Source organism: Ovis aries, chromosome 7, assembly GCF_016772045.2.
Source record: "Ovis aries strain OAR_USU_Benz2616 breed Rambouillet chromosome 7, ARS-UI_Ramb_v3.0, whole genome shotgun sequence".
In the NCBI taxonomy this organism is placed as follows: Eukaryota; Metazoa; Chordata; class Mammalia; order Artiodactyla; family Bovidae; genus Ovis; species Ovis aries.
In genome coordinates, this window is record NC_056060.1 from 57,674,550 (window position 1) to 57,694,233 (window position 19,684).

Below are 19,684 nucleotides of genomic sequence, written 5' to 3' on the forward strand. Positions count from 1 at the left end.
GTCCATGGGATCACAAAGAGTCGGACACAACTGAGCAACTGTCATTTTCACATTTCAACATTATTATAATTTGAGTGTACAGTGGGACCTTGGCTCACAGACTTTCTTATATTCATTAATTCTCCAAGAAGATGGACCTATAGGTAAGGTGACCTACTATCTCATTTTTGCTCAGGATTAAGTACTTTCTCAATACAAGAGATGTTCAGTGTTAAAATCAGGACAGTTAACAGAGATGGCCAATTATTCTACCTGCAAATATCTTTTAATATGATATTTATCCACATACTAGTATTTTTAAATTCCTGGCTACAAATAATTATCACTCCTTTATAGAACTACCTGTTTAATTTTTGCTCCTTTCTATCTTGATTTTAAATTGAGAGCTATTGGTTACTCTCAGATTTTTTTCCATCTGCTTATATTCAGTGTCTTTGTTTCTTACTGTTTTGTGCTTTGATTCCCCAGCGGTATCGTCTTTCCAATGTGAGTAGAAGTCATACACGGTAACTATTTGGAGATACAAACCATGTAACATTTTAAGATGTTTTCTTAATTCTATAATGTTAATGGAAGTAAAATTTAGATTACTTTCTTGCTAACCTCCTTCTTAGGATCAGTGAGTGACCATTAATCCAGGATGATCAGTGTCTAAAAGTTGCTTGATTACTTCTGGTATAGATAAAGAGAATACCAAACTTGCTCTAAGGGTCACTGTAAGTATAAAGTGACTTCAGCCCACTCAACTTTTATCCTCCAGGGTGCTGGCTCCTGCTGTTGTTCAGTCACTAAGTCATATCCGACTCTTTGCAACCCTATGGACTGCAGTACACCAGGCTTCTCTGTCCTACACTATCTCCCTGAGTTTGCTCAAACTTATGTCAAATGAGTTGGTGATGCCATCCAACCATGTCATCCTGTCTCCCTCTTCTCCTGCCCTCAATCTTTCCCAACATCAGGATCTTTTCCAGTGAACAGACTCTTTGGATCAGGTGGCCAAAGTATTGGAGTTTCAGCTTCAGCATAAGTTCTTCCAATGAATATTCAGGGTTGACTTCCTTTAGGATTGACTGGTTTGATCTCCTTGCTCTCCAACGGACTCTCAAGGGTCTTCTCTAATACCACAGTTTGAAAGCATCAATTCTTTGGTGCTCAACCTTCCTTATGGTCCAACTCTCATATCTGTACATGTCTACTAGAAAAACCATAGCTTTGACCATACAGGCCTTTGTCAGCAAAGTGATGTCTCTGCTTTTTAATATGCTGTCTAGATTGGTTCCTAGTTAGAAGATAAATAGCCCCCTAAATGGGCACCATGTTTTCTAGGGACTATTCTCATTTTTAATCATTCTATATTTGACCCTAGGTTCCAAGACCCCAGAACTATAAACAGGAACTGAAATGGGATGCATTACTGCTTTAGCCCTGAAGGTGAACATGGGGTTAAACAGGACTTAGGGAGGCCCTGGGAATGACAAGTTCCCCCTTTCCTGGAAAGTTGCACAACAACCTTCTGACTCTTCCTGACACTCCTGGGTATTGTCTACTCAAAAGATCAAGTCACACTACTTTATGAAATTTCCCTTAGGAAGAAAATCTTGATTTTCCACTCTATGATACTTCCTTTTCATTTTATTTTATGTTTTCCCTTTCCCCAGATAGAGGCTTTGTTTCCTGTCCTTTCTCTTTGCTGAGAGCTAGAATTTCTACCTATCAGATCAGTTGATCAACCAAAATCCAAATATATGCTCCTCTGCTGGAAGAATGTAAAAATTCAAGGAGTTGGAAACCCTTTTGGGGCACACTTGCAGGGAAGGAAGAAAAAGTTTCTTCCCAGAAGCTTAGTAAGGCTTAACTCACAATTCAGGCTGCCCTCCCACTCCCATGGTTCTTGATTGCATATTTAGAATCACCTGAAAAGATTTCCACTTCTAGACAAGTGAGTCAGACTACCTGGTATTGGTAAACCCAGCGTGGTTATTTTATAATCACTCTCCAAGTGATTCCAGTGCGCAGACAAGGTTAATAATCCCAGCCTTACATGTAAGAATATAAGTTCATATGCATACTATGACTGTCTCTATGCGTAAGCAGACGTCATTGTTCAACCTAAGAAACACACGGAAAGACTTTAATTCTCTTTGTTTCTCACCATATTAAAAAAAACCAACACTGCTCAGCACGGCACCAGGGAACTGACACAGCACATTCCTGACAACCATATGCTGAGGTCCCTGTGAGTCATGCACAGGTTTTTTTCATCAGTCCTATTTTCTTCACAAGCGGGCATAGGAGAAGCTATCTACGTTGTAATAAACAGTGGATTTAGGAAACAAAAGGTGTGGATTCTAACCTCACTCTGCCCCTAACTAGTTGTGACACCTGAGGCAGGGCATTTAATATTTCTGAGACTGTATTAAATGGCATCATTTAACTATCTGGCCTATCTACTTCGATGCCTTTTTGCAGTGTTTACAAAGGAATACCATGTACTCACTGCAAAAATGAGATAACTCTATACAATAAACATGGGATGATGCTAATGGTATATTGTTAGGTGAATAAACTAAGTTTCAGCACAGTGTGCAGGGTATGATCTATCTAAAAAATATATAAGATGTTTGTTAGTGCATAAATACTGTCTAGAAGGATACACTCCAATTTGTTAACAGCAGGATTGACTGGGGAGACTTTCATTTTTCATTTGTACATTTTGGTAATATTGGAGTAGTTTAATGATAAGCATATATCATTTCCATAATTTTAAAATACATACTAAAGTACCAATCAAGGGGAAAAAAGAGGTGGTCAGGGTATTACATCCTAAAGTTAGTAAAGAGTCAGAGAAAATGTAATTGCCTTAAGGCCATTCTGATGCCTGCACCCAGACAAAGCAAGCATCAAAGTGAGGAACAGTCCAAGTATGTTTAGTTTTCACCGTCTATTGTCAACAACCTTAAGAATTCACAAAAATAAGAGTTGGCAGAGCTGAAAATAGTCAAGGGCTCTGGTTTCCAGAAAGAAGGAAAGAATAGCTTCTGGAAATTACAAACCACAAAGCTTCAGACTGATCGGTAAAAGTCTAGAATGGGTTATTAAGCAGTTGGTTTGTGAACATTTAAAAAAGGCACGTGGTGATTATCAGCAGCCTATGTGGATTCACTAAGAACAAACCATGACATTTTCTTTTTGGTAGAGTAACTAGGTTAGTAGCTCAGGGGAATATCACAGATTTCAGCAAAGCTTTTCACATATATTTGGACATTGTATCCAACAGAGAGCCAGATGCATGAAAGAGAATAGGTCATTTCAGGATGTCATAAAGCATGGAAGCAGGACTAACACGGCAATTTCAGAGTCAGAAACTGACTGACCTGGCTAAAGCTTTGGTGAGTAAGAAAAAATAGGTGGAGGTGGGATCACAGAGGATACAAAACCAGGAAAGAAGATTATATGCTTTGTATGATAGAGAAGGAATCAGTCAGGTTCTGCCTGCAAGCATCAGAAACCAACTCTTGCAAACTTCAAGAGAGTGGTTCATTGGAAAGATACCAGGAGTGCCTAGAATCAATGCGATGGCTAGAAAACAGAGTTTGGAAAATTAGAAAGCAGTGTGGCCTCCAAGGGCTAAAAAGCAGTAAATAGAAGAGTGGTCTTAAAGCAGACTAAAAGTAGGCTTCCCTTGTGGCTCAGTTGGTAAAGAATCTGTCTGCAATGTGGTAGACCTGGGTTCAATCCTGGGTTGGGAAGATCCCCTGGAGAAGGGAAAGGCTACCCGCTCCACTATTCTGGCCTGGAGAATTCCATGGACTAAAGTTCATGGGTTCACAAAGAGTCAAATACAACTGAGCAACTTTCACTTTCTTAAAGTAAGCCAGAGATACTTGCTAGTGTGAATGAATACATAGCCTTGTTTGATCTCTTTGTCACATTGCTAACAATTTAAACAGAGGGATAGACTGGTCTGAAGCCCCAGTATGTAACCTGGGTCACATACCCTTCTCATAGCTGAAGAAGGTGAGTACTAGATTAACAGTTTTTCCAAACTATAGCCAATGAGAAGAGATAATTCCTCAAAGGGAGTTGAGGTGTGAAAGAGAAATAAATGCTGAGCAGCCAAAAGACAACATATTGGCACCACTGGGGGTTTTAAGCAAGGTAGCAATGTGATGAAAACAGTGCTAAAGAGAGATTTGGCAGTTTGCAAATGGGCCGGAAGGATGAAAACCTAAAGGTGTGGGTGGAGGGTGAATAGGTGAAGCACTGAGAATTTTTAAGGTAGTGAAATACTCTTGCATGATACCATAATAATGAATACATGTTATTACGTACTCATCCAAACCTATAAAATGTACACCAACAAGAGTGAACCCTAATGTAAACTATGGACTTTCAGTGATTATGATGTGTCAGTGTAGGTTCATTAATTGTAAAAAACATACCACTCTAGTAGGAGATGCTGATAATAAGGGAGGCTACTCATATGTTGGGCAGAGGGTTATATGCGAAATCTCTTACCTTCCTCTCAACTTTGCTTTAAACCTAAAACTACTCTTTAAAAAAAATAAAAATTGTCTTAAAACAACCTAATGACAGATGGTGAGTTCTCTGGGTATAGAGTGTTGCAACGAGAAAAAGATAGCACTGATAATCAAGGTAAAAGCAGCAAGTCTTGATAACTGCTGACATATTAAGGAAAGGAGAGGAGAGAATCAAAGATGACTATAAGTGTTCCTCTCAGAGACTGAAGGAATGATGGTGATAGAAGCAAGAAATCTTAGAAAGATCAGTATCTAGGTTGAAGGTGAAGATAGTACTCATGGTGTTAAGTTTAGCTAATAGTAAAAACGTGCAGTGGGAGGTGAGAAGATTAAGTAGTACAAGAGAATCTTGTTGGAGATATAGATGTAGGGAGATTTGGCATAGAGAAGACTATTGAAGTAGATAGAGAATAAAGTGGTGAGCAGGAATGGTGAAAACTCCCGTCCAAATTACAAGAAAAAAAAGAGAACTTCCCAAAAGGAATCAGTAGAAGAGGTTTGGGGAATTTAGAATGAGGACTTCTATATTGTGAACTTTTGTTTTTTACCATAGGCAGTATTATGTTTTTCCATTTTTATTCCTGATCTCTTTTCTCCCCTCTACCTCAGACATCCACTCTCATCATATGTCCTTATGTATATATTCCTGTAAAATGTGTGGGGGTTTGTAGAATTGTGTGTCTGAATGTAAATAAACGGTATTGTGCTGTAGAACTCATGTTATTTTTTCTCTCACCGCATCATGTTGCTGTAAGCACAAAAATTGACATGCAATGAAGTGTAAAATATGCACCGAATATTAAAAACTCATGCAAAAGCAATGTAAAATATCTCCTTGGTTATATGTTGAAATGTGAAAGTATTTTAGATAAACTGCTTTAAACAAAATATATTGTCAAAATTAATTTTACCTGTTCATTTTTACTTTTCATAATATGGCTATTAGAAAAATTAAAATTTCATAAGTGGCTCACATTTATGGCTCATATTACTACTGGGCATACTGTTATAAAGATAAGTTCTTTTTTTTTAATTTTTATTTTTACTCTATTTTACTTTACAATACTGTATTGGTTTTGCCATAAAGATAAATTCTTAGTTGGTTTCAAACATTGGAAATATTGTCTTTCACTCTGTGCTCCATTTCGTTTATAGTGTCTTTTAAGAAATCCATCCGTTTCCCACCAGACTACCACACTGTACAACTCTGGGAGAAGCATTCACATCAAGATCTAGGTAAATGGTCCCCCTGGAGTTGTGCAGTAAATAACATATACAGCCATACATAGCCCTGATTTTTTTTTTTTTTTTTTTGCTTGTGGATTGCACTTTGTGTACCTTGTTTAAAAAGTCCTTCCCCACAACCAGACCACAATGATATTTTCCTGGTATTATTTTTACAGTTAAAAAAGAAAAACAGGATGACGTTGTACCATAAAGAAACCATCGAGAGAGTGGATTTTTTGGCATCATGAAGATGACTATAGCAGAAATCATTTATATTAGATTTTATAATTTGACAGCAATGTTATCTTTCTAGCTCTGTTTTGGATAGGCAAATGTTAAAATTTGAATTTCAAAGAGCATGTTAACAGATGATGAGGAAGGAAGGCCACAAGCATGCTGAATGACAGGCTGATTCCAGTTTTTAGTCTAAATATCTACTGAAGTTAATTCTCACGATAGGTAGATAACTTTGATATAGATCATAAAAAAAAAAAATCTGGCAGTAACTGCGAAGATCCTAAGATAATGTTTGGATTTATACTTATGTCACTCTGAAACATCATTTTGGCACATCACTTGCTTCCTCTGGCAAGTCACAAGTCTCCATTCCCTATCAGATCAAATCCAATTGCTCAAGTCTGTCAGTGGAGACACCTGTAAACTTACCTCATTCGGTTTCCCATTTCTCTTATCTCCCCAGCAGATTGTATATTCCGCATAGATAGGTGTATATACCTATCTATGTGGTGAGGATACCTCCTCACCAATATCCTGGGAGATGTCATGATTAATAACTGCAGCACCAGGTATTTAGGACACTCCATTTCTTTTCTTTTTAAAATTTTTATTTATTTATTTATTTTAAATTTAAATTTATTTATTTTAATTGGAGACTAATTATTTACAATATTGTATTGCTTTTGCCATACATCAACATGAATCTGCCATGGGTATACACATGTTCCCCATCCTGAACCCCCCTCCCGCCTCCCATCCCATGCCATCCCTCTGGGTCATCCCAGTGCACCAGCCCTGAACTTCCTGTATCATGCATCGGACCTGGACTGGCGATTCATTTCATATATGATATTATACATGTTTCAATGCCATTCTCCCAAATCGTCCCACCCTCTCCCTCTCCCACAGAGTCCAAAAGACTGTTCTATACATCTGTGTCTCTTTTGCTGTCTCACATCACCATCTTTCTAAATTCCATATATATGCGTTAGTATACTGTATTGGTGTTTTTCTTTCTGGCTTAGTTCACGCTGTATAATAGGCTCCAGTTTCATCCACCTCATTAGAACTGATTCAAATGTATTCTTTTTAATGGCTGAGTAATACTCCATTGTGTATATGTACCACAGCTTTCTTATCCATTCGTCTGCTGATGGACATCTAGGCTGCTTCCATGTCCTGGCTATTATAAACAGTGCTGTGATGAACATTGGGGTACACGTGTCTCTTTCCATTCTTGTTTCCTCAGTGTGTATGCCCAGCAGTGGAATTGCTGGGTCATAACGCAGTTCTATTTCCAGTTTTTTAAGGAATCTCCACACTGTTCTCCATAGTGGCTGTACTAGTTTGCATTCCCACCAACAGTGTAAGAGGGTTCCCTTTTCTCCACACCCTCTCCAGCATTTATTGCTTGCAGACTTTTGGATCGCAGCCATTCTGACTGGCGTGAAATGGTACCCCATTGTGGTTTTGATTTGCATCTCTCTGATAATGAGTGATGTTGAGCATTTTTTCATGTGTTTGTTAGCCATCCGTATGTCTTCTTTGGAGAAATGTCTGTTTAGTTCTTTGGCCCATTTTTTGATTGGGTCATTTATTTTTCTGGAATTGAGCTGCAGGAGTTCCTTGCATATGTTTGAGATTAGTTGTCAGTTGCTTCATTTGCTATTATTTTCTCCCATTCTGAAGGCTGTCTTTTCACCTTGCTTATAGTTTCCTTTGTTGTACAGAAGCTTTTAATTTTAATTAGGTCCCATTTGTTTATTTTTGCTTTTATTTCCAATATTGTGGGAGGTGGGTCATAGAGGATCCTGCTGTGATTTATGTTGGAGAGTGTTTTTCTTCTCCTCTAAGAGTTTTATAGTTCCTGGTCTTACGTTTAGATCTTTAATCCATTTTGACTTTATTTTTGTCTATGGTGTTAGAAAGTGTTCTAGTTTCATTCTTTTACAAGTGGTTGACCAGTTTTCCCAGCACTTGTTAAAGAGATTGTCTTTTCTCCAATGTATATTCTCGCCTCCTTTGTAGAACACTCTATTTTCTTAAGTCAACTAAAATTTACTCAATTGTTTGAGTGCTCTATGCTCTATGCTTTGCATGAAATAACTAAAATTCACTTGAGCAACTATTTTCACCTTGAACTAACTCACCTGACCTCATACGAAGAAAAATACTAATGGCAGAAGCAAGTAGAAAATAACATGTTCAAAATGAGATATCAAATGATAAGGTATTTAAAAGTTGAGGTCAACCTCAGAACTGCTAATATGCCCGTTACAACCACAGAAATATAGGTTTCCAGTAGTAAGTATTGTAGTCTTCTTCAAACCCTTTAATTCAAGAAAGAAGTTGAAAGTTTACAAAAAGTCAAACGTAATGAGGATAGGCTCACCTCAGACCAAGTTTAGGACATTTAGAGATTGACGTCATTTATTCTTGATTAATACTGGGAATTCTATCTCACTTTAGGTATTAACACTTACTAGAATTTATAAGTTAAGTCCAAAATAAAAGCTGACCCTTCTTTTTTTCTCAGCCTCTAGCTATATGCTTAATTATGACTGTGTAAATGTATAATTTTCATTTTTAAGAGTTTGTGATACTTGTAGTACAAGTCTGGGCATTATGTTAAGAAAAAAAAAAGTTTTTGATCCTTCTGATGACAGCTATAACTTCAGTGTTTACTGGAAAAATTTGCCGAAGCAAGAATTTGTCTTTCAACATTATATTTGACATTGAATACAAATGCATTTCCCAAGGCAAAATGGAAAGTTACACACTTTTTAAAGTTTAGCTGTGATTTTTCCCAAATTCAGTGCTTATATAGGTCCACTCTTCCTTCTGTATTCATTCTCCTTGCAAAGCACATTCTTCCATAGTTCTTTCATCCAGTATCTATAGATATGGGACTTCCCTACTGGTCCAGTGATTAGGACTCCATGCTTCCATTGCAAGAGGTGCGCATTTGATCCCTGGGGTTCAGGAAACTAAGGTCCCATATGCTGTGTGGTACAGCCAAATTTTTTTAAAGAAAGGATCTATGGATGACAAACTCTCTTAGTATTTGTACATATGAAAAAGTCTTTTGGGTTTATTCTTCAGTGATAGGCCTGGTACAGATTTTAAATTTGATAATTATAAAAAATGAAATTATACAGTCACACAATCATATTGAAATCTCAGCACATTGAAGATATTATTCTGTTTTCCAGCATTTATTTGCTGATGAGCAATCTGATTGTTTTTCCTCTCTAGTCAATCTCCTTTTAGTTTTAGGTTACACACATTTTTATGTTTGTTTCTTGATTTGGGCCATCCAAATTTAGGGTAACTCTCACTCTGAACAGTACCCCCGGTCTCCATCACTTGGGTGTCATCTTGTTTTCATCCATGGCGAGTTGGATCACGTTTGCAAGGCTTTCCTGGTCCCCATTCTTGGACAGTGTAGTAGTTTCACAGCTCCCTGCAGGTGCAGGACCAACAGCCTCAGCTTCCATGCCTAGATGTGCCCAGCCAAAAGGCATAGGTCAGTTTGGTCGCTCCCGTGGGCAGCGAAGTGTCAACTCCTTCTCCCTGCTATGTCTACAGACTTCTGGAGAATTTTTTTCTCTAATTTTGAAGTTGGGTATATATTTAAGTTATTATTTAACCTAACATTCTGTGTGCTGAATAGGGTAAAATGTTTCTATTTCAGTTCACTATCTTGGCTGAATTCCTCCACATTACTTCTTTTAGTTTGGTTCAGATGATCTTGAGAAACAAGAGAGTAGATCCAGAAGCAGCTATTAACTGGTGCTTTCTGTCTGCTTGCCTTTCCATGCTGGAAGTTCTTAGTTAACTATCAAAACCATTGAAACAAAACTGAAAGAGTTTTTCTTTTTTTTTATTCAGAGTAGGTAACTTAAGGACCACAATGAAATCTAAAGTGACAACAATATGATAGTAGAAGTACATGAAAGCGTTGGCAGTTATACATGAGTTCAAGTGGAAGATTGGTCTGGGGACACAAAAATTTCTGAGCTCCATATACTGTCTGAGCCACCAGGGAAGCCCAATAATTCCTGTTAGTTAAGACCAAATCAGAAGGGAATAAAAGCCAATCCTCATATCAAAATTAATGCAATGAATAATCATCTTTTCTGAAGCACTGATGACAGGCTAGTCCAAACAGAAAACTGTCAATCTCATATTGTGGTCTATATTTAATAAAGTCTTTGTTTTCAAGTGCACAAATTCTAGAATTCAGTCTATGATTTACACATTGCTGACTCAAATATCAACTTGTAGCTTTGAAGTTTTGTCTGCTGGTCCATAGGGCATGTGGACATGGGGGTCTACACAAAAGTTCACCAAACTTTATCAACAGTATTTTGGATATAAATCAAAGAAATACAAACTAAGAAAGCTTTGAGATACTATTTTATATCTATAAAATTAAACACAAAATCAATACTGAAGACTAGAGTAAATTCCATATTCAAATCTTACTATTAAAACCCTACAATACTTTTGGAAAGTAATATAGCAACATAGGAAGCAAAACCCATAACGTTTATTTCTTGAAACATTAAGACCACTTCTGGGAGTTTATACTATGGAAAATAATTTAACCAAAGATTAAAATTATAAGCATGAAGCTGTTTATATGGAATAGTGAAAAACCAGAAACAAATGGTAAGTTATGCTCTTCTAAGTTTCAAGTCATGTTAAATAATGGAAATTTATTGAAAGATAATAGCATGGCTTATAGCAACATCACAGTTCCAGAACTGCAAAATCTTAAAGTATAAGACATTAAGTTGTATTGTCATCAGGAAGCAATATTAACATCTCAATCCCAACTTTGGTATTCTGCTTTTAAGGAGATTTAGATACTCTTTAACTTTGCTTCTACTATTTCTACTACTACCAAACTATTTCTCTTATGTCTCAAGCTCAAATGCCCTCAAAAAGAGTATCTGATAGGTTTGGACAGTCACTATGTAATATTTGGGTGAGGGGGTCTTTGTTCAGCAGAGCTCTTATACAAGACTGTATCAGAGATCTCTGACCAGGATCCAATGTCCATAGCCCTAGTCCAATTAATAGTAGCAAGGACAGCAAGTTTGTACCAGATGCTTTTTTTCTTTAATCTTGAAGTTACATTATTTTTGCAACCTGAAAGACAAAATTAAAAGTTTGTTAATGAGTAGTATATAGTTATGCACTTAACACAAGTTGCCCTTAAGTGTTCATTTTTTAAATAAAAACAAGACCATACTTGGTTTATCATAATTCATATTTGCAGAGAGACTTATGAAATAAGAAAAGGTCATAGGCCAGCAGGGAGAGATTTCATTACATAACAATTATTGTGATTTTATGGTAAGAAAATATAGTATATTTATTTCTCATTTCATAGGTCTTAATCTGTTCCTAATAATAAACTTTTGCAAAAGTAATTGTGGTTTTGCATTGTTGAACTTTGCTATTTGATATTGAAATACATTCTTAAATAAATGTGATTATGTTATACACCAGGCTTCATTTTAACACACATTTCTCACTTTATTATTTTTTTCTTGCTAATGACTTATTACTTGCTGTTTATTTATGTATTTTAGACTATAGAAATTATGTGAACCAAAAAGCAAATTTGAGCATTTTTTTAAATTTGAGTTCAAAATGGATAGTAAAACAGGAGAGACAATTCGCAACATCAACAAAGCATTTGGCCCTGCTAATGAATGTACAGTGCAGTGGTGGTTCAAGAAGTTTTGAAAAGGAGAGAAGAGCCTTGAGGAGCATAGTGGCCAGCCATCAGAAGTTGGCAAAGATCAATTGAGAGCTGTCAGTGAAGCTGATCCTCTGACAACTACACGAGAAGCTGCTAGAGAACTCAGTGGTAACTATTCTACACTGATTCAGCATTTGAAGCAACTTGGAAAGGTGAGATAGCTCGATAAGTGGGTCCCTCATGAGCTGACTGCAAATCAGAAAAATTATCATTTTGAACTATTGTCTTCTCTGATTCTGTACAACAACAACAAGCAGATTGTGATGTGCAATAAAAAGTGGATTTTGTATGACAACCAGTGACAACTGGCTCAGCAGTTGAACCAAAAAGAAGGCGCCAAAGCACTTCCCAAAGCCAAACTTGCACCAAAAAAAGGTCATGGTCACTGTTTGGTGGGCTGCTGCCCATCTGATCCACTATAGCCTTCTGAATCCTGGCAAAACCATTACATCTAGGGGTGGGATGGGGAGGGAGATGGGAGGGAGTTTCACAAGGGAGGGGATATATGTATACCTATGGCTGATTTATGTTGAGGGTTGGCAGAAAACAGCAAAATTCTATACAGCAATTATTCTTCAATAAAAAATAAATAAAATTTTAAAAATACATCTGAGAAGTATGCAGAGCAAATCAGTGAGATGCACCAAAAACTGCAATGCCTGCAGCCAGCATTGGTCAACAGAAAGGGCCCAATTCTTCTCCACAACAATGCCCCACTACAAGTCACACAACCAACACTTCAAAAGCTGAACAAATTGGGCTACAAAGTTTTGTTTCATCCACCATTTCACCTGATCTCTGGCCAGTCAACTACCACTTCTTCAAACATCTCAACAACTTTTTACAGGGAAAATGTTTCCACAACCAGCAGGAAGCAGAAAATGCTTTCTAAGAGTTTGACGAATCCCGAAGCACAGATTTTTACAGCGCAGGAATAAACCAACTTATCTCTCATTGGCAAAAATATGTTGATCATATGGTTCCTATTTTGATTAATAAAGATGTGTTTGAGCCTAGTTACAATGATTTAAAATTGATGGTCCAAAAACACAATTACTTTTTTACCAACCTAGTATAAATTCTCAAACTACAGCTACAGGTAAAGACAAACACTTGTCAGATAGGAAGACAGGCTGCCAAGAGAGAATTACCCAAACAGTATCAGAGCAAAACATGTCTAGAAAAGATTTCCCATGTTATGCATGGGCAAGATGAAAGAAAACGCATAACAGCTATGCAAATATACTCATTAAAAATAAAAGCCCCCCAAAACAAACAAACAAAAAACCCCAGTAACAAGGAAAGGAACATGGCAAACCAAATGCAATCTGGAAACTGTAACTCAAAGTATAGGAAAAATGTAAGAATTCTTTTTGCTGACATGTTTATTATAAAATTAACACCTATCATAAAATGATAAAATAGCAAAATGAGTTTTGTAAAAGAGAGATCATAGAATTTAGGAACAAATTAAGACAGTTTCAGTCAGGATCCAATCAGGAGCCAAAAACCATACTAGCTATTTTAACCATGATAATTAAAGAACTGTTGACTAAGTACTGAAGAACTGAAAAGGGAAAAAGAGAACACTAGGATTATAGATAGGAAAGATAGATATAGACATAGGTATAGACATATTACAAGAAGGAGCTTCCACGCTTGTGGCTGGGGAACAAAGGGAACAGGTTAGAGTAATTAAAACTTAGAGGCTTTGAGGAGGAAACCCAAGAAACTGAGCACCAGACTTGTGAGAAGGGAGCATTGCTTAGCTGGTTCTAATGTTCAGGAGAGGAGTTCAACAAAACCATGACCCAAATATCTAAGGAAAGGGTGTTGACCAGCTGGTGCTAAGGTCTTTGAGGAGCTGCAATGAGGCTAGTTCTGCAAGGTTAAACAATAACTGTCAATGGGACTCTGTAACTATGCATCTCCTGGATCTAAGCACCACTGCCATAGTGAAGAAGTAAGGCCAGGGTGCCACTGAAAAGAGCAGGAAAACAACCAGAAAGGAGGAAATCCATTCTGCAGTCTTTAAGTCTCTTTCTGACACTCCCTATTATAAGCACCTAATAGAGGGAAATTGGCAAAGTAGGAATGTGGTTTGCATGTTCCCAGCTCCAGCATCACAAAACAGGAGTATTAAAGGGTGGTATGGAGGGGAGAGGGACTTCCCATATGACTCAGTGGTAAAGAATTCACCTGCCAATGTAGGAGACTCAGGCTCAATCCCTGGGTCAGGAAGATCCCCTGGAGAAGGAAATAGCAACCCATGCCAGTATTCTTGCCTGGGAAATCCCATGGACAGAGGAGTCCAGTGGGCTACAGTCCATGGGATTGCAAAGAGTCAGATGCAACTTAGCAACTGAGCACAGCACAGCACGGAGGTGAAAGATGATATTTATTAACTGGCACAACAGCCGAAACAGTATCATTATAGAATTAATAAATAAATTTGGAATGGCAAGAAATAGTTCTAAGGACAGGGTCAGTCAGGATCCAATCAGGAGACACAAACCACACTAGCTATTTTAACCAAGAGAGTTAAAGAATTGTTAACCCTATATCCAGTGCTCTACCACAGTCCTTGGCCTATAGCACACGTCCAATAAATGTGGAAAGAATGAATGAATGAATGTTCACTGCCACCAATGACCCAACTCACACCGGTTTTGTTAAGGTACAGTAATGCTAACACTGAATTGCTTGAACTGCTTTTATACAGTTTTCTTTGAGAATGGCTTCTCCAGTACTTTCATTTGTTTTTAGCAGTCATTCTTCACGCTTTGCAGTGATTAGCTTGGCAAGATTTCTTTCCATGTTCATCCTGTAGCCCTGTGTAACAGGAACAGTCAAAAGAGAAGAAAAAATATATATATATATATACACATATATATTTGGTGTCTTTTCAAAAAATCGAAAGGTGAAAATCCACTAAGACCTTACATATAAATGTTAGAACTCAGCAGTTTTGCCTTTTAGATTTTATACAGCATTGTTTTGGTTTTGAGTATATACAATATGGTATTAGCAACATGGTTCCAACAGAGAGGAGTTAAATATACATATTATTAAAGGAGACCTGTAGCAGTCAAATATTTCATTGATTTAATGGCAGTGGACATTATGGGCAGAAGATAGCCATCAGTGATAGCCTGATCCTGAATAGCCAAAACAGACCATATCTGAAACTTAGAACCATCATCCTCTGTATTAAGGGAGACATGAAAAAAATGAAATGGACAGACTCTGACAGTAACATGAAGTGTTCACATTCTACATCATCAGTCATGAATCTTATTGATCTTATAGAATGCATTTCAAATTTTTTTCTGCGGTTTTCTTTACTTTAATTCTAATATAATTCAATCCTCTTTTGTTTTTTCCTACAGTGTGATCTACATCATTTGTTACTATCAATGGTATCTCCTTCTTATTCTGTGTAACATTAGTGTGTCTCGCAAGAGAAACAATAAGCAATCAGGGCTTCTTTTATGGATATTTTTTTAAATGTGTATTTTTAGTGTGGGCAGTTTTTGTATCAATTTGATGCATTCCTTCTGTTCAGGTTCAAAATCGGACTTCATTGGAGTATACAAACTGTCACAGTTAAAGCAGAGATTCATTGTTTTACCATGGTAACTTCTCACAGTATAGACTCTAATGAGTGCTGGAATCTGTTTCTCAACATGTTCAGAAGGATACCAAATCAGAAGTCATAGTTTTCATACTGGCCTGTTTTTTCATCTTCTTGGAATTCATATAATCCTATTGACTTTGCACTTGGAACAAACAAATGTAAATCAATCTTACTGATATTCTTTTATTTTAAAGTTCTGTGGAAAATATGACCTGAACTAGGACATTTTGACATAGCAGAATATGTGCATCAAAAAAAGTCATCATGCTCCAATATGCAATTGCACATCAGCAACTGATAACTGAGAGAGAAAGAAAGCTAGTAAGATAAGAAGTGGGGAGGAAGAAATACATGGCTACTTTTAACACCTCCTCCTCCTACCACAATTACCAGATAAAAACATCATTTCTGCTGTGAACATCGTTGATACTTAGCCGTGGAATTCCTTGAAGGATAGAATAGATGGACAGTCATTTGAGCCTACTCTGTTCCCCAGCTTCCCAGATCTTGGAGGGAGAGGTGACAGCTTAGGTTCACCTAAGGACCCCCAGGCTTAGAGCTTCAAGGTAGAGGGAGCATAAACACATCTAGAACCATTGCCCACCCTCCTCTGACACATCTTCTCTTTTCTTTATCCTCTCCTGTTCTTATGCTCTTTCTAGAAAAACTTCTAAAAATTTCTCTGACCCTTGGAGATCTGGGTGTTGGCAAGCTGAGATATTTAGCATTTCGTGGTTATCTCTCTCTGAATTCTAGATGGCAGGAATTCATGTTACTAGAACGATATCTCAAGGTTGCCCAGTGTTGCATCACTGGTGAAGGATATACACTATCATGATGATTTACTGTTGATTTTTCTGACAGCTCTCAGACCACCTGATGGTACATCAATCGCTTGTTGTCTGAGGGTCACTGTTCCAGAATGTTTGTGATCAACTATAGTTCACATTTGAGGTGAGGGCAAGAACTCCATCATGTTCACTGCTTGTATCCCAAATACCTAGAACTGTACCTGGAACTTACTCAGTGCCGAATAAATAGTATTTCTTCTCTCTTAGCTTTATTGTTTCACTAATGGAATTTAATTGGTGTGTTCAAATCTGGGGGCTCAGTGGTAAAAAAATCTGCCTGCAATGCAGGAGCAGCAGGAGACACAGGTTCAACCCCTGGATCAGGAAGACACCCTGGAGTAGGAAATGGCAACCCACTCCAATATTCTTGCCTGGAGAATACCATGAACAGAGGAGCCTGGTGGGCTACAGTCCATGGGGTGGCTAAGAGTCAGACATGACTGAGTGATTGAGCACATGCAAATTTAGTTTGAGAGTTCCTTGGAAGCTAGGGCTATGAGAAAGCCATCTTCCAGAGGATTCATAACTTTTACACTGTATATAAAATCCACTGAATGTTAGTTATTGAACAAAATCCAATGAGAATTTTTTAAATGTTTCTGTACTACAAATAATTTTTAATAGTTTTAGCAAGAAATATGTAGTGTTAAAAATATTGACATGGGACAACTATATGGTGGCTTTTCAAAAAATTAAATATAAAACAACCATGCATGCGAACTCAGTCATGTCCAATTCTTTGAGACCCCCTGGACTGTAGCCTTTCAGGCTCTTCTGTCCATGGGATTTCCCAGCCAAGAATATTGGGGCAGGCTGCCGTTTCCTCCTCCAGGGTATCTCCCAAACCCAGGGATTTAATCCACTTCTCCTGCATCCCCTCCATTGGCAGGTGAATTCTTTACCACTGAGCCATCTGGGAAGCATAAAAAAAAGACCCATATGATCCAGCATTTCACTTCTGGATATACACCCAAAAGAATTGAAAGCAGAGGCGTGAATAGATATTTGTATATCAACGTTCATAGTAGCATTATCCACAACAGCCAAAAGGTGAAAGCAACTCAAATGTCGATCAACAGATAATGGATTTTTTAAAATTTGATAATACAGACAATGGAATATTATTCAACTTTAAAAAGAAATGAATTTCCAACACATATTTTAATGTGATCAACCTTGAAAACACTGTGCTAAGTGAAACAAGCCAGTTACAAAAAGATGAATAATGTATGATTCCACTTAAATGAGGTACCCAGAAATAGTCAAATTTAGAGAGACAAAAAGTAGAACCCTGGTTGCCAGGGACTGAGGGAACGGAACTGTGACAAGTTCTTGTTTAAGTACAAAGTTTCAGTTTGGGAAAATGAGAACATTTTGTATATGGATGGTGGTAATGGTTCACAATAATGTAAATGTATTTAATACCACTGAACTATATACTTAGAAATGGATAAGTGTTACATAATATATATTTTACCACAATTAAAAAAATAAAAGCTTTTGACAAAAAGTCTTAAAGAATATTGGCCATTGAAAGTATCTGATATTGTTTTAGCTCTTTATTTTGTAGCTTTGAACTATGAATAACTCTTTTTTCCAGTTGAGGGGTTCCTAATGTGTGATCTGGGGACACTTGGAGGTCTCCAATACCTTTCCAGGAAACTCATAAAGTCAAAATTATTTTCACAGTAATACAAAGATGCTATTAGTGTTTTTTTAGCCTTCATTCTCTCATGAGTAAATATTGGAGTTCTGCAGAGGTCACATGACATATGTTATCACAAAAGATCGAATTCAGAAGCAGAAACATGAATTTAACTCTATTCTATTAAGTCAGACATTAGAGAGATTTTTTTATTTGTGAAATAAATGCCACTTTTCTCATGAAATTATTTTGTTTTGGAAAATATAATTATGTTCATAAAATAATTATATTAATATGTAGTAGAATTATTAATTGTTGTTTCAGTTGCTAAGTCGTGGCTGATTCTTTGCAACCCCATAGACTGCAGCATGCCAGGCTTCCCTGTCCTTCACTATCACCCAGAATTTTCTCAGACTCATGTCCATCAAGTCAGTAATGCCATCCAACTGTCTCATCCTCTGTCACCCCCTTCTCCTCCTCCCTTCAATCTTCCCCAGTATCAGGGTTTTTTTCCAGTGAGTCAGCACTTTGCATCAGGTGGCCAAAATATCAGGGCTTCAGCTTCAGCATCAATCCTTCCAATGAATATTCAGGGTTGACTTCCTTTAGGGTTGACTGTTTGATCTCTATAAGTATTTTAAATTTTCTCCATTTTAATTTCTTACATAGAAAATATAGATTGATAAAATACACATGAAGAAAAGCTCTTTGGGGTTCTCAATATTTTCAAGAGTGTAAGTGTCCCAAGATGCAAAAGTTTGAGAACTGCTGGTCCAGTATATAGGGTGATCAGACTAAACCCATTCAGATGCCAGCAAACTGACATTTGTCTCCTAAAATTTATCCATTACCTCAAGTTAATCAGGCTAATCTCCAACCTCTTCTAAATTCAGATAACCCAAATTGTCCATGAACATAAACCGTTCTTTCAAATATGGGTTAAGTAATACTACTTTCCGATAAATAATTCTGAATTTGCAAACTTCTGGGCCTGATCTCATTGCTACTGGATCAAAATTCATGCCTGCACATAGAGGATGGCAATTGAATGCTCTAACACAAATTAGGGGTTTGGAAGATGTGTACTCTTTAATTGTGCACCTTATCTATTTTGTGGTTACTTAAATATAACCCACTAACTACAGAGTTCTTAGTCTACTTAGACATGCAATTTAAAATTCATTATCCAGCAGTATAATTCGCAAAGACTGGATAAAGACTAGTTATGCAATAGTGACATCAGAAATATAGTCACGGTTTAGGAAAGGTCACTCAGTCTTCTCTTAGTCTGTATAACCATGTTTTGCTTTCCAAAAGATCCTCAAGAAAAGATGTTTCTGATAAATGCTGAGTGAAAAGAAATCTCTTAATTATTTTGCTTTGCAGGAAATCACGTCTTATCAAATCACCTACAGGCATAGTGGTTAAAAACTTAAACTTGGGTGGTAGACAAATATGCATTCCAGTCTCAGCTCAGAAACTTAGCAGCTGTGTGACCTCAGGCAAATTGCCTATCATCTTTTAATCTCCCTTTACCTATCAGTAAAATAGAGACACTAAAACCTTTACTCCAGAAATGGTATGGACCTAACAGAAGCAGAAGATGTTAAGAAGAGGTGGCAAGAATACACAGAAGAACCATACAAAACAGATCTTCCCAAGGCAGATAATCATGATGGTGTGATCACTCACCTAGAGCCAGATATCCTGGAATGTGAAGACACGTGGGCCTTAGAAAGCATCACTATGATCAAAGCTAGTGGAGGTGAT